Raw genomic sequence first — 13,123 nt, 5'->3', positions numbered from 1 at the left:
CCGTAATTCGACGCCTGAATTAATTAACTCATTACCAGTCTATAATTTAATTCGGTCTACAGAGGGCACGCCTAAGAAATTCCTAGCGAATGGGGAAATCACGCCTAGGTCATTTCTAAGGGAAATAGAAGAATACATGTGTGACTGCCGCATTCCTAAGGAGAAACGTTTCCGTACCTTGGAGAATTTTCTGGGTGGTACCGTGTCGCAATGGATGAGAGCCTACAAGTATACCTTCCAAACATATGAAGAATTTAAAGATGCATTCCCAAGAAAATATTGGGACTTGTCAATCCAACAATTCTTGAGGTTGGAATTATACTCTTGACTACATGCTGCAACGTTGCCTACTCGTTTCGCCGATTATTTCATAACTGAGCTTGTCAGATTGAGGAAATTAGACCACCCACCACCTTAAACTGAAGTGATCGCGATTATTCTAAAACGATTGCCAGTCGAAGTAAAACGAACTCGGATGGCTGCCATCGTTTGTACAACTGTCGAAGTGGAGGCAACACTACGTCAACTGGACCAGACTGCGGCCCAAAATTAGCTCAGGATCCGTCATTCAGAGGCTATATATACAATTGAAGCAGTACAAGTGGATCGGCCACCTGAGAGGAAGAAATGGAGATATCAAAGACTTGGGAACACAGACGTCAGTAAGAAGTGGAAATGAGCCTCGATATTACCACCAGAGAGGAGTGAGGGAAGACAACCATATTGGGGTAACCGGCGTGAGTACGTAAATGATAAAGATAGGAGAGACGGACATCCGTCACGTTACAAGCAAAGACATTCGGGTAGGCCATATCGTCATAGATATGCATCAGGAAATGAGTCGCGAAGTCCCTATCCACAATGGAAAGAAAAAATAGAACACAACATTTTAGGCGACACGGATATAATTATAGACCACCGGAAACGGAAAGGCCCCGCGATTACCTTAACCAGTTAGAGAGGAGATGCAATGAACAACAAGACTGGAAGCAGGCTATCCAGCAGCAAGTAGAGCAACGATGTGAAGAAACTCAGAGCATAGAATTTCAGCGAAGTGTTAACCAGAGTACGGGTCACAACTTGAGCCCTCAGGCACCAGAATACTCAATGAAGAGCACAGACGCTCTAAAAATCAATACAGTTGACTAAAAGTAAAAAAAAAAAGATGATGAAGAGGAGGAACGTGATGCAGTAGAAGTAGATGAGCCCAAGGACAACCATGATGAAAGAACAGAGGACGCAGTCGACAACACTAATGAGGAAGTTGTCAACACAGTTATGTCAGAAGTGGTTTTGTCGGAGTGCAGTGAAGTTAATGAGAGAACTGACAACGACTGCCATGAATGCCGCGTATATCAGAGAAAATTCCTTGCCTTGCTAGATATCTATTATCGTCAAAGGAAATAACATGAGGACTTATTGGAGAAAGCCAAGGTATCCATTGATAACGAAGAGTGATGAAAAACTTGAAAAATATGCGTTAAATGTCATGTAGAGTTAAAGAAATATAAATTAACTTTCTATTTTATTGAACGTCGTGGGGTGGCTATGAACCATATCGTTCATGATGTGGTATACTGATATTTAACGCAGTTATAGTATTTCTCCATAGGACTCAATTTACATTTGGCGCGAGACCTTATTGGAAGCTGTTGTTGAGGCGTAGTCCACTGAGACGAGCGTGGCAGTATTTGTGAGGTGTTGGAAAGGAACAGAGACACTTGAATTTTGTATCAGGAAGCACCATACCACCGTGATAAAAATTAAAGCGGCAAAAGGCCAGCTTGTCACGTCGATGAAATGAAGCCATATCTACTCTCCCAGAGGGTAATTTGAAAAGATAAAATCATAGCAATAATCCTCGTAATTTTCCGAACGATATGATGGGTCTTGGGATACTATTTGATAATTAATTCGGGCGTGCACCAACCTCAATATGTTTGCTGGCAAAACCCTGGCGTGGCGTGTCTTGCTTTTCCCTATAAGAACTGAGAGATTTCGAGGGAGCCATCTGGTTGTACTCCAAGATTTTGTCCTGCGAAGTCGTGAGTATGTCGGTTTGATCAAGATATTGCGCCATAGACTTTGTGTAGTACAAAGACTTAACATTATTCTGTACGGTCATGTAATAGCCCGGCTGATAATCGCGATGAACGCATTGTAGAACAGTTTTGATTTAATTATTCTGTTTGAACATTTCACAGTACGATCGCGAGTGAAATACGGTATGACTGATAACAACGCCGTATGCATAGATTTCGTCATAGAAGCTGTATTGACAAACTGTGTATATATGAAAATGTAGAGTATAGCTAGAGATGTAGACTCGAGCAGCCAATATAATTACCGCCAGATTGATATAAGTGTTCAGTTGAGCACGAGACAGTAACATTTATATTCAACCAACTAGGCTATCATTTCTGCCTTCAGTTAGAGTCATTTTTCACACAAGTTCGCGTGCGGTTGAGCAGCAGACCGTAATAGTTACGATTGGCTTTGCACTTTGCCAATATCTGTTTTAATGTCCATGTGAGTGAGTATTTATTTATTTATTTATTTATTTATTTATTTATTTATTTATTTATTTATTTATTTATTAGATACAGCCTATGGAGGGCCATTTTACACTAATAATAATAATAATAATAATAATAATAATAATAATAATAATAATAATAATAATAATAATAATAATAATAATAATAATAATAAGTTTAAATAAGTATAAAAGATAACAAAGGTATAAACAACAATATTAAGTAACAACAATAGTTAACAGTTTTAACAGTAACAATGTAACAACAATGAAAACGGTAACTGGGAAGTGTCGGTTTCAGAAATTAGGGAGAAGAAAGGTCAAGGGTTGGAGGGACGGAAGAAAGTGAAAACCTGGAGAGGACTTCAAAGGAATCTTTTAATTTTTTGTTTGAAGGATGCGAAAGGTGTGAATATGTCGATATCGGGTAGTGAATTACCAAGAGTAGGGAGACGGTGGAAGATAGAGCGTTGTTGCAAGGTTAGGCGCGGATGGGACACATGATGGGTGCGCCGGTTGTGTGTAAGGCGGGGAGGAACGTGTATAGGGAAGTACGCTGGAAGAGAATTACATTTGGTGTAGCCATTGATTATTTTGTGAAGGTAACATAGATCAGAGAACTGTAAACGGCTTCTCAGGTCAAGTATACCCAGGTAGTTCATAATTTCAGATTTAGTTTTGTTCTTAAAAACAGGATTGCGAGTCTTAACAATGAAAGTGAAAAAGTTAAAAATACTATTTAGTTGAGATATGTTTGTGATAGCAGATGAGGACCAAATGGGGGAACAAAAGTCAATAATGGGGAGAACATACGAGACAAAGTATACTTTTAAGGCGTTAATATCATTAATTTCAGTAAACCTGTAAAGAATGCCTAGAGTACGCATAGCACGGGATTTCATGGAGTGAATGTGAGCAGGGAAGGTTAGTTTACAGTCTATTATAACACCTAGGTCTCTTACCTGAGAAGCCGATTGCAATGTATTTCCGTGGATGGTATATGCAGTGTTCATTCCTTGCTTTAGCAATGAAAAGGAGATTGTATTGCACTTCTTAAAATTGGGAGAAAGATTCCATTTCTTAAACCAGTCACCACACGAATTGAGAACAGTCTGTAATTCGTCACAGTCATCAGGCGTAGACACTTCCCTTAGGATTTTCAGGTCGTCGGCGTACAAGAGGAGGGAACACTGACTATTTCGGGTGCAAAAAATTATGTCATCAATATAGAGAACAAAGAGTAGGGGTCCTAGAATACTGCCCTGAGATACTCCTGATAACACAGATAACGCTTGGCTGGACCATTAACTGTCAGAGGCATTTTCAATACGCAAGAAACGAACTTTAATACTGGTGAATGCTTCCGTAATGGCGTTTGTGGCTAGCGTACTGAGTGCACATGCTTTGAACAACGACCGAAGTTATGGAACGGCCATATTTAAAAACAGCGCTTACTTAAAATCTGTGCTTCGTAGTACATAACCAAACCAGAATTATCTTTAGCTAATTTTAACTATGAAAGTTGAGTGATAACAGCCATTCGCCGATGCCGTATTGTAGGAATGTAACTTATGCTTACGTGTACATCTACAGTACAATGTATTTAACGCTCATTTTCCTTTACACACAAGCATAGGAAAATGAGCATATTGAAAATTGTTCTGATGGACTGCGTGTCCGTATGTGGGCGAGAGGCGTGACCAGTCTTACGGAATGAGTGTTGTTGGACACGCGGCAATGCTCCCTCAGCGACCTTACGCTTCTCCATTACACACTGAGAATCCATTCTAAACGTGAGTGGTGAAATCTTAAACAATAAATGTGTGTACTACACTGTCGCTCACAATAAACTGCTATTTGAAACATTAAACTCATGTACTTGTATTTGAATTTAAATCATATATGTAACTTAGTAAGTTTTTGATGAAATTAACTCATTTAAATAGTTTTGAATAATAGTGGATTTTCGATTCCTTCCCTTTGATACAACATTACGTTACATTATGGAATGTTTATGTAAAGGCTTCTTATAACCTATTAATTATTCGAGAAGTGAATATTTGTAGATTTCATTATTGTGTTACTGTCATGGAGCCTGAACGTAGGCTTATACGGCATGCACAGAATCACATTTTATCTCAGTAACCCCCGGAACTATTTATTCAGCATTAGCACCGGTCGTTTCCGATATTTTTTCACGTCAACCCCTCACCTGCGGGGATTTTTCGGATAATAAGTGTACCAAGTTTGGTGGAGAGCTGTATTGGAATATACACACATGCATCTATAATGTCGGTCATTTTGTACATTTTCCTTTTAACCCCTTCTTACCTTCCATGATTGGAGTGTCACTATTCATCTCATGGATTCCGAAAACTGTTGATTCGTTCGTAATATTGGCCGTTTATGATTAGTTTTATACGTCACATGCTTACTACCTCCTCAATAGGGTTGTTCCCGTTCCCCACGCCCGAGTATTTCTTCTTGATAATAATTCATATGTTTACCAAGTTTGGTTTCGAGCTACTCTGGACCATAACACAAATATATTAATCATATCGGTCATTTTGGACATTTTCTCTTTCACATCTCCCCCCCCCCCCCAATGCCGATTGGGCTGAACTTGGGTTAGAAGTACATTGTCTGATACGCGGTATTGCTCCAGCAGTAACGATATGACGCTGTTTGGAATTGTATATAAATTCTTAAAACTGACGGGATGGAAATCAACGACACAGTTATCGAAACAGACTTTCAACGTATTAGGTCGTGTTACGTACATGTAGTACGTGTTGAAGAGATGTTAAGTACAGAACAAAAATGGCCAGCCGGACACCAGTGGGATCCGAACCCACAACCTCCCGATTTCGCGTCGGTTGCTCTACCAATTGAGCGATGGTGGCCTAGGCAACCTTTGTTCTGTTTGAAAGGATCTGAGCTACAGGTTTGGCACTGCTGCTAGCACACTGTAGAGTGCGTTTAAGTCGCCCGTTGTGGGGCATGTCAATGAATATTGAATTTTCACGACCGCATTGTAATCGAAACAGACTTTCAACGTATAAGGTCGTGTTACGTACACTTAGTACGTGTTGGTCGTGTTACGTACATGTAGTACGTGTTGAAAGTCTGTTTCGATTACAATGCGGTCGTGAAAATTCAATATTCAACGACACAGTTGTTAAACAATATGTTTAAAAATGGGAAGCTTCAGGTATTAATGGAGAATTTTAGCAGATTCAATGTTCCCAGTAACAGGCTCCTTCAAGTATCTATGCTCTGACCATTGTTGTTTAATTTGTACATCGCGGAGGTACCAGTTATCTCCCCAAGCCACTTTGCATATACTGATGACCTAGCACTTTCTTTTCAACACATCTCAGTAGATGAGGTAGAGAGAAATCTAAACGCTGACCTGATCATTCTGAGCGTAAATTTTAGAAAACTGTGTGTGACTACAAGTAGCAACAGAACACAGACCTGTTTCGTTCACCTAAACGACAGGCAGTCAAAAAACACCCCTAAATGTATCACTCTGCCTCATAGCTCTCATCCCTAGTCCCTTGGAGTTATTCTGCATTGAGCGTTGTCTCTCTCTAAAAGTCTACCTGACAGTCTTGGTAAATTAAGAACAAGGAACAAGATTCTTCACAAAGTTGCTGGCTCCACGTTTCGCATATCAGCTATTGGGTTGGGTTATTCAGCAGCGGAATAGTCTTCTACACTATGGATAAAAAGCTCACATGCTCGGAAGATTTTTGTTTTCCTGATTTTTCGATTTGCTTTCTTATCGCGCCTATACAGATAGGTTTTATGGAGGCGGTGGGATAGGAAAGGCCTAGGACTAGTCAGATAGGGCTGTGGTCTTATTTACGCTACAGCCCCAACATTTGCCTCGTGTGAAAATGGGAAAAAACAGAATGCCGTTAGTGGGGTTCGAACCCAGTATCTCCCGAATGCAAGCTCACAGCTGCGTGACCCTAACCGCACGACGTCTTGCTCGGTTTCCCTGAATCAAACCGTGGGGATTATCATTGGCAGAGTTAAACGCATCCTTGCTTTCTGGCTACCTCTACCGAGTCTCACTGAAGCTCGTAGACCAAGGAGAAAGAAAAACTTGGTCCGTGAGTACTCTCCCTATCCACGATGTTACAGCTGGTTGACCTCAACGCCTCAAGTCTAGGTTTTCACCGACTAAAAGAGCTCGAATGCTCTTTTCAAGCAACTTCAGTGCTGCAAATTAATGATGCAGCGATTGGTGCAGCGAAGTTTACCATGAGTGGCGCCATAACAAATTTAAGGCCACCAACTCCCGCCGGCGAGGAGGGGGGTGGAGTCCGAGTTCTTAACTGATGCCGGTACAGTCTAGATGAAAAAGTAATTTTGGTAGTTATAGTGAATTAAATTATGATAATGAGAAGAACTAAATTATCTGACTCGTTGGCTGAATGGTCAGCGTACTGGCTTTCGGCTCAGAGGGTCCCGGCTTCGATTCCCGGCCGAATCGAGGATTTTAATCACTTCTGATTAATTCTCCTTGCTCGGGGACTGGTTGTTGTGTTTGTCCCAAAACTCTCTCTTCTTCATATTCAGACAACACAGTACACTACCAACCACCACAGAAACACGCAATAGTGATTACATCCCTCCATTTACAGTTGGCGTCAGGAGGGGTCCGGCCGTGAAGCAGGGCGGCGTAGTTCGTACCCGTGATCCCACAGGTGTGGAAGAAGCGGTAGCAAAAGAATAAGAAAAAGAAGAACTAAATTAGTATGTATATATATACTGCTGAGATTTAGTGAAATTTGAAGTTAATGCTCAGAATTATTTGGATTGCATTATCTATATAAATAAAGTTGTAGGGGGTCCGCTGTCCGTAATTTCTTTCGTTTTGCCTATTTTTCAGATATTTATCCGTTTTAGGTCAGCTCACGACCGAATCGGGGGTTTTTACTTTTCGTGTCTCTTTGTTTGTCTGTTTGTCTGTTCCACCATCACGTCGAAACGGCTGGATAGATTGCAACCAAACTTCGTATTTGGAGTATACTCATCCTGGGGAAGGTTTCGGTATGCATATCATTTTATAAAATCTTTGAATAGACGGGGATTTTATAGGAAAACGAGTTCGGTTTTTTTCCATTTTCTCTTATACTATCGATTTTTTGTAAACTCCGTGGAACGCACGTGACACGTCTCTTCATTATAAACAACTTTCGTTATGTTCATAATGTACCTTACTCTTCACATGACGGAGAAATTTACTATTTTCTGCGGGTATCATGCTCTGCATTGAGTGACCGACAGACCGACAACGAACCTACAGGTTACCATGGCAACGTCTCTGACTGCTTGCCAGCAGGGAAGTAACGTATTGCATTTTTCCTCATCATGCTTTGAAATTCATGGTTGTTCCTTGGATAGAAGGCAAGAGAGGCGTCAATCGGCCCATCTGGGGAATAATGGCGGAATATCGTTGGATGTTATAACCGCCCTCCAATAGCTCAAGTAATAACACCATTAGTCATCTTCTTATCTGTTTACCTAAGAATCACTGCGCCTAAATTTCTCCTTTGTTACCGCTTTATTATATCCATAACTCACACCAGCATATTTTTTTGAGGTCATTTGATTTTCCAATACAGTCACTTGGCATTTACATATTTGTCGTTATCCGCCTATCCTCAGTTATAATCCATTTTCTATTAATTTCAACTTTCTTAACTCTATTATTTTCTTCCTTAATTACTCCGTATGTACGCGGGTGCTATAATCTAATGGATATATTTCCACCAAACTTCATATTTAGAATTCACCTTTCGATGGGTAACTATTGTTTCTAAATCCCTGAACTGACTGGGGGTTTATACGAAACCGAAACCATGCTTTTGCACTCCCACATAATGTACACAACAAAACTTAATGGAAATTAACTTCTAAACCTTTTTTTCTCATGTGCATCATTTCGATACGAGGATTAATAAGGGAGATATCATTAACGGACCGTTTTTCGGTACAAGTCCCATCGGACTTAACTCAAGAGCGGGTGCGTGTAAAGCGTATTTCTTACAACTTGAAAACTACTGAAGATATTCGAACCGAAATTTATATTTAGCATCCATCTGTCCAAAGGTAGGTTTTAAAGGTCAATAACATTTCATGTTCCCGGAATGGACTGGTGGTTTATAGGGAACCGAAATTGTTATTTTACTCTCCCACAATATATACAGTGCAAGACCAATCTGACTGGAAATCGACAAAACGTGATGGAATTCCATCTCTAAAACTTTCTTTTCATGTGCATTTTTTTCTTCAGGAGGATTAATAAGGGATATATAATGAATGGTCAGTTTTTCAGGTTAAGTCCAGCGGAAATAGCCCAAAAGGTGTTGTAGGCCTACGTGGACCAGATACCTCATCTATCAATACAAATAAAATCGTAACGACTGTGTGCCTCTACATTGACTATTTGGGTGAAAGTTTCGCACAGTACCCGTTTAAGGGCTAATAATGACCATCTGAATATTTTTTTGTTCAGTTTCCTGAAAGTCCTAATTTTGACCCTCCTTGCCCAAAATTCAGATTGCGGCATAATCCGCCAGACGAAAAAGTAAATGGAAATTTGACAAAATTATACCTTTTAGCCTGTAACGGGCGGAAAACTTCCAAGATCTTTCTATTTTTCACTTCTATCCCCGAAGAATATTGAAATATGGAGGTAATTTTAATGATGGTGCAGACATTCGGGAAGTCCTATTACATAACGAATTACACTCTCCGTTTAAACTGGAATGATCTAGAACCTTGGTCTTATGACGTTTTGTCGTATCTGTATCCTTTTTACGTTTGATTTTTCTCTATTAATCGATGTTAAGTAAATTTGGACATTTTACAGGCCTAATTCATACTTTCGATCACTTATAGGAAATATAGAATCATCAAACTTTTCACGAAAATTGGCCCACCCAGTAGCCATATGTGAGCCATTGCTATGTATGTAGCTGTCACATAATTATCCGAAAAGCAATGCAATGTGAGATAATCTTACAAATACTTTACCCTGTTCAACGTTTCTAACACAATCTGACCCAAGAATAGATGAGATATCATAGGACCAGCCATTTAGGCCACTAAATCCGGTGTCTTATGGTATAATCCTTTGTCGATATGTCGTACGTTTAGCAGAAGTTAATCTGTAAATGAAGGTCTGCAATATTGTAAACAAGCATATACTTTCGTATATCGATCTATATATATTCACTGATGTCGATTTGTAGCGATCGAGAAAGGGTGTGTCTGCTATTGTAATCAGTACTCCCCACGCTGAATTTGACTGGCAGTAGGAATGGGGTCCTTCTCCAACTCCTGTGTAACTGGCATTAGTAAGGTAGGCCTACCATTGTAATGAATAGTTCACTTCTCGATTTGACTTGCAGAAGGCAAAGGAGCATGCAGTTTTGTTTAAAACTCCCCTACCCGATTCTGTTTGGCAGTAGGCAAGGGTGCCCGCAATTATAAACAAATGTCCTCATCTAAAATTTGACTGGCATTAGGCATAGTGGCATGCTATTTTGATCTATTTTGATGGAATCTCACCAACTTGGTGTGACTGGCGGTAAGCTTCTGGCAGTAGGAAAGGGGCTTGACTTTATAATGATAACTGCCCAACTCAATTTCCACTGATAGTAGGGTAGTTGCCTGCCATTATGATAAAAACTCCTCAACTGTTATCTGTCTGGAAGTAGAAAGAGGGGCTGCCATTGTAACGAAGAATCCCCAAATCGATTGTGATCACGCAGTAGGCAATGGGGCCTGCAATTATAATGTATACTTCCCAACTCGACTGTGAATGGCAGTAGGCAAGTAAGCCTGTCATTATATCACAAATCCGTAAGAAACACTTCACATTGGAAACAGCGTATGGGGACCTCCCCATGCTGTTTCTCGGATAACGCTAAGAGACATGCAATTTTAAAACAATCTTATTTACTGCATGTACAGTATTTACTTCGGTATTCGAATACAATGTAGAATACCGTTGCGAAGCACGGGTACATTTGCTAGTTATGTGATATAGTTATATGGACCGTTCAAGCTTTTCTCGCTTGACAGTATGGCTAGCACTGATGTAATGTTGCAGATATGTGATAGTGTTGTTATGGTAACCCACCAACCACACAGTCCGACTCGTTGGCTGAACGGTCAGCGTACTGGCCTTCGGTTCAGAGGGTCCCGGGTTCGATTCCCGGCCGGGTCGGGGATTTTAACCTTAATTGGTTAATTCCAATGGCACGGGGGCTGGGTGTATGTGTTGTCTTCATCATCATTTCATCCTCATCATGACGCGCAGGTCGCCTACGGGTGTCAAATAGAAAGACCTGCACCTGGCGAGCCGAACCCGTCCTGGGATATCCCGGCACTAAAAGCCATACGACATTTCATTTCACCAACCACTGACCACGCCCGATTGTTACCTCAAGTCGGTAACAGGGCATTTATCTGTATTAATTTAATAAATTATTTGTGTTTATGATTAATGCGAGCATGAAGATGTTATTTCAAAGCGTAATTATCGGCTTGTGTGTCGCGCCGTATTTCGTTCCGGGTACCACTGCTTCACCTGGACTTGTTGGACAGTTCAATCAATCACTACTGATCTGCATTTGGGGCAGTCGCCCGGGTGGCAGATTCCCTATCTGTTGTTTTCCTAGCCTTTTCTTAACTAGAGAGAAGGCAATAGAGGTAGTATTGGATGTTTTAAGGGAGGAAGTGAGATTTTCATGGTATTCTTGGCGGGAAGGGACGAATTTTTGTCTGGATTTATCCAGGGTCTCAGCTAGTCAATCCTCCAAGGTGGTTCTGAATAGGGAGAATTTTGATTGGAGATGAGGGTTAAGAGTAGAGAAAGTAGGGTGTTTGTTACTTGGTTGGGCTGTGGAGAGTTAGGGGTGGAAAAAGTGGGGGGCGGAAGAGTATGGGCATTAGCGGTGGGCGTTTGGGGGTGGGAAGTAGAAGCGGGGGTGTTGTAATGGCTGTGTTGAGTTTGGTGTGGGTGACTGCCTTCGGGATTCGCGCACCTCGCTTGATCCCGAGGCACCTTTCAGTCAGTGTGGCGGTGAGGACCGCCAAATCTATTGTAACGGGTTTTATTTTTGCATCACGCTGCATGATGATCTAATTTAAGGCGGTTATAGTACAAGATAGTAAGTGTAGGGTGTTACGGGCGTGAGTGAGTTATGGGGGCGGGGGTTGGGTGTGTAGTAGTGTTGGTGGACTCCTGAATCGTGGGTTGTGTGTTTAGTGTTTATTTCTTAGGAGCCTGTGTCGTGGTGGTTTGTTAGTGGTTGGAGGTGGTTCGTGGTTTGGTTCGCATTAATTTTTGTATTATGGCGGTGGGGGTGGAGGGGGGCGGGCAGCCTTTATTGAAGGTACACCATCTTTCTCCTGGTTTTGATGCCCCACGGAAAATTTTGGCTGCTATCAACACCGTTCTAATCGGCCATGAACGACGTGCTTCATCACATCACAAGTGGGTCTTGAGATTCCCCCCCCCCCCCCCCCAGCTACGATTGTGGTGAGTTGGGACAGACAATCCATCACATTGTCACTGAGCGTGAAAGAAAGGCATCCTCTTGAGGAGTGGAAAAATTTGTAACAGCTTCAACGCAGGCCATTCAGTGGCTGGAAAACATAGACATTATTTTGTGAAATTCCGTTTTAAATTGTTGATTGTCTCAGTGTTTTATCATTGCTTTTGTAACTGTCCATGTATGTTGGTTATGTTTAATGTATTTATCCCATAAGCTAATAATAATAATTGTTACGGAGTTATCCGTGGAAGTCAGAAGTGAAAGAAGGTGCGTGCTGGAATGGGTCTAACTACAAGTCCGAAAGATGAATTAAAATTTCAGTAAAGGTTATATTTTCAAAACTTAACAATGGTGACATAGAATTAATGGACACTCCATTTCTGCAATTAATAATTGCTTCAAATCAACCTTTGGTGGACTTAGAAAAATTTTACTTCCATGAATTTATGTTTTGTTTCGCAATTCTACTACAACAAAGAAACTCTAAAGCTGGACTTAAACTAGTCACATCCATCTACATCAAACAACTTAAGAGACCTCCGACTACAAATAAATTATATTTTCTCTTCTAAATTCTTCTTCAACCAATCAGCAACAAACTTGGACTATGTTTTGGAATTTTTTTTCTTCTTCTGTGTCACCCCTTGGAAGGACTTTTTTTTGGGAGGGGGGGGCCTGTACCGGGCAGAACACCTCTACGCGACGCAAGTTCAAATCTTGCGCCAATTGAAACTTCTCTACTGGAGAAACCCGGAACTTTAACCACCGAACTTACTCTACTAGTTATCAGAAGATGTCACTGTGTGTATTTGATTTGCTTTTGTTTTTAATTGATCAAGAAGTGTGGACATTCTCTAACAAATGTCTCTACCAAAAACTATGGTAATACACTCTGGCGCAATGGAATGAACTGTCTTGAAGAAATTTTGTATTCATAAGTTTTGTCTTTACTAAATTTTGTTCTGTGGTTTGTGGGTTGGCATATTAATCCTTTCTTTCCGCC

Source organism: Anabrus simplex, chromosome 1, assembly GCF_040414725.1.
Source record: "Anabrus simplex isolate iqAnaSimp1 chromosome 1, ASM4041472v1, whole genome shotgun sequence".
In the NCBI taxonomy this organism is placed as follows: Eukaryota; Metazoa; Arthropoda; class Insecta; order Orthoptera; family Tettigoniidae; genus Anabrus; species Anabrus simplex.
This window is presented reverse-complemented; position numbering follows the sequence as displayed.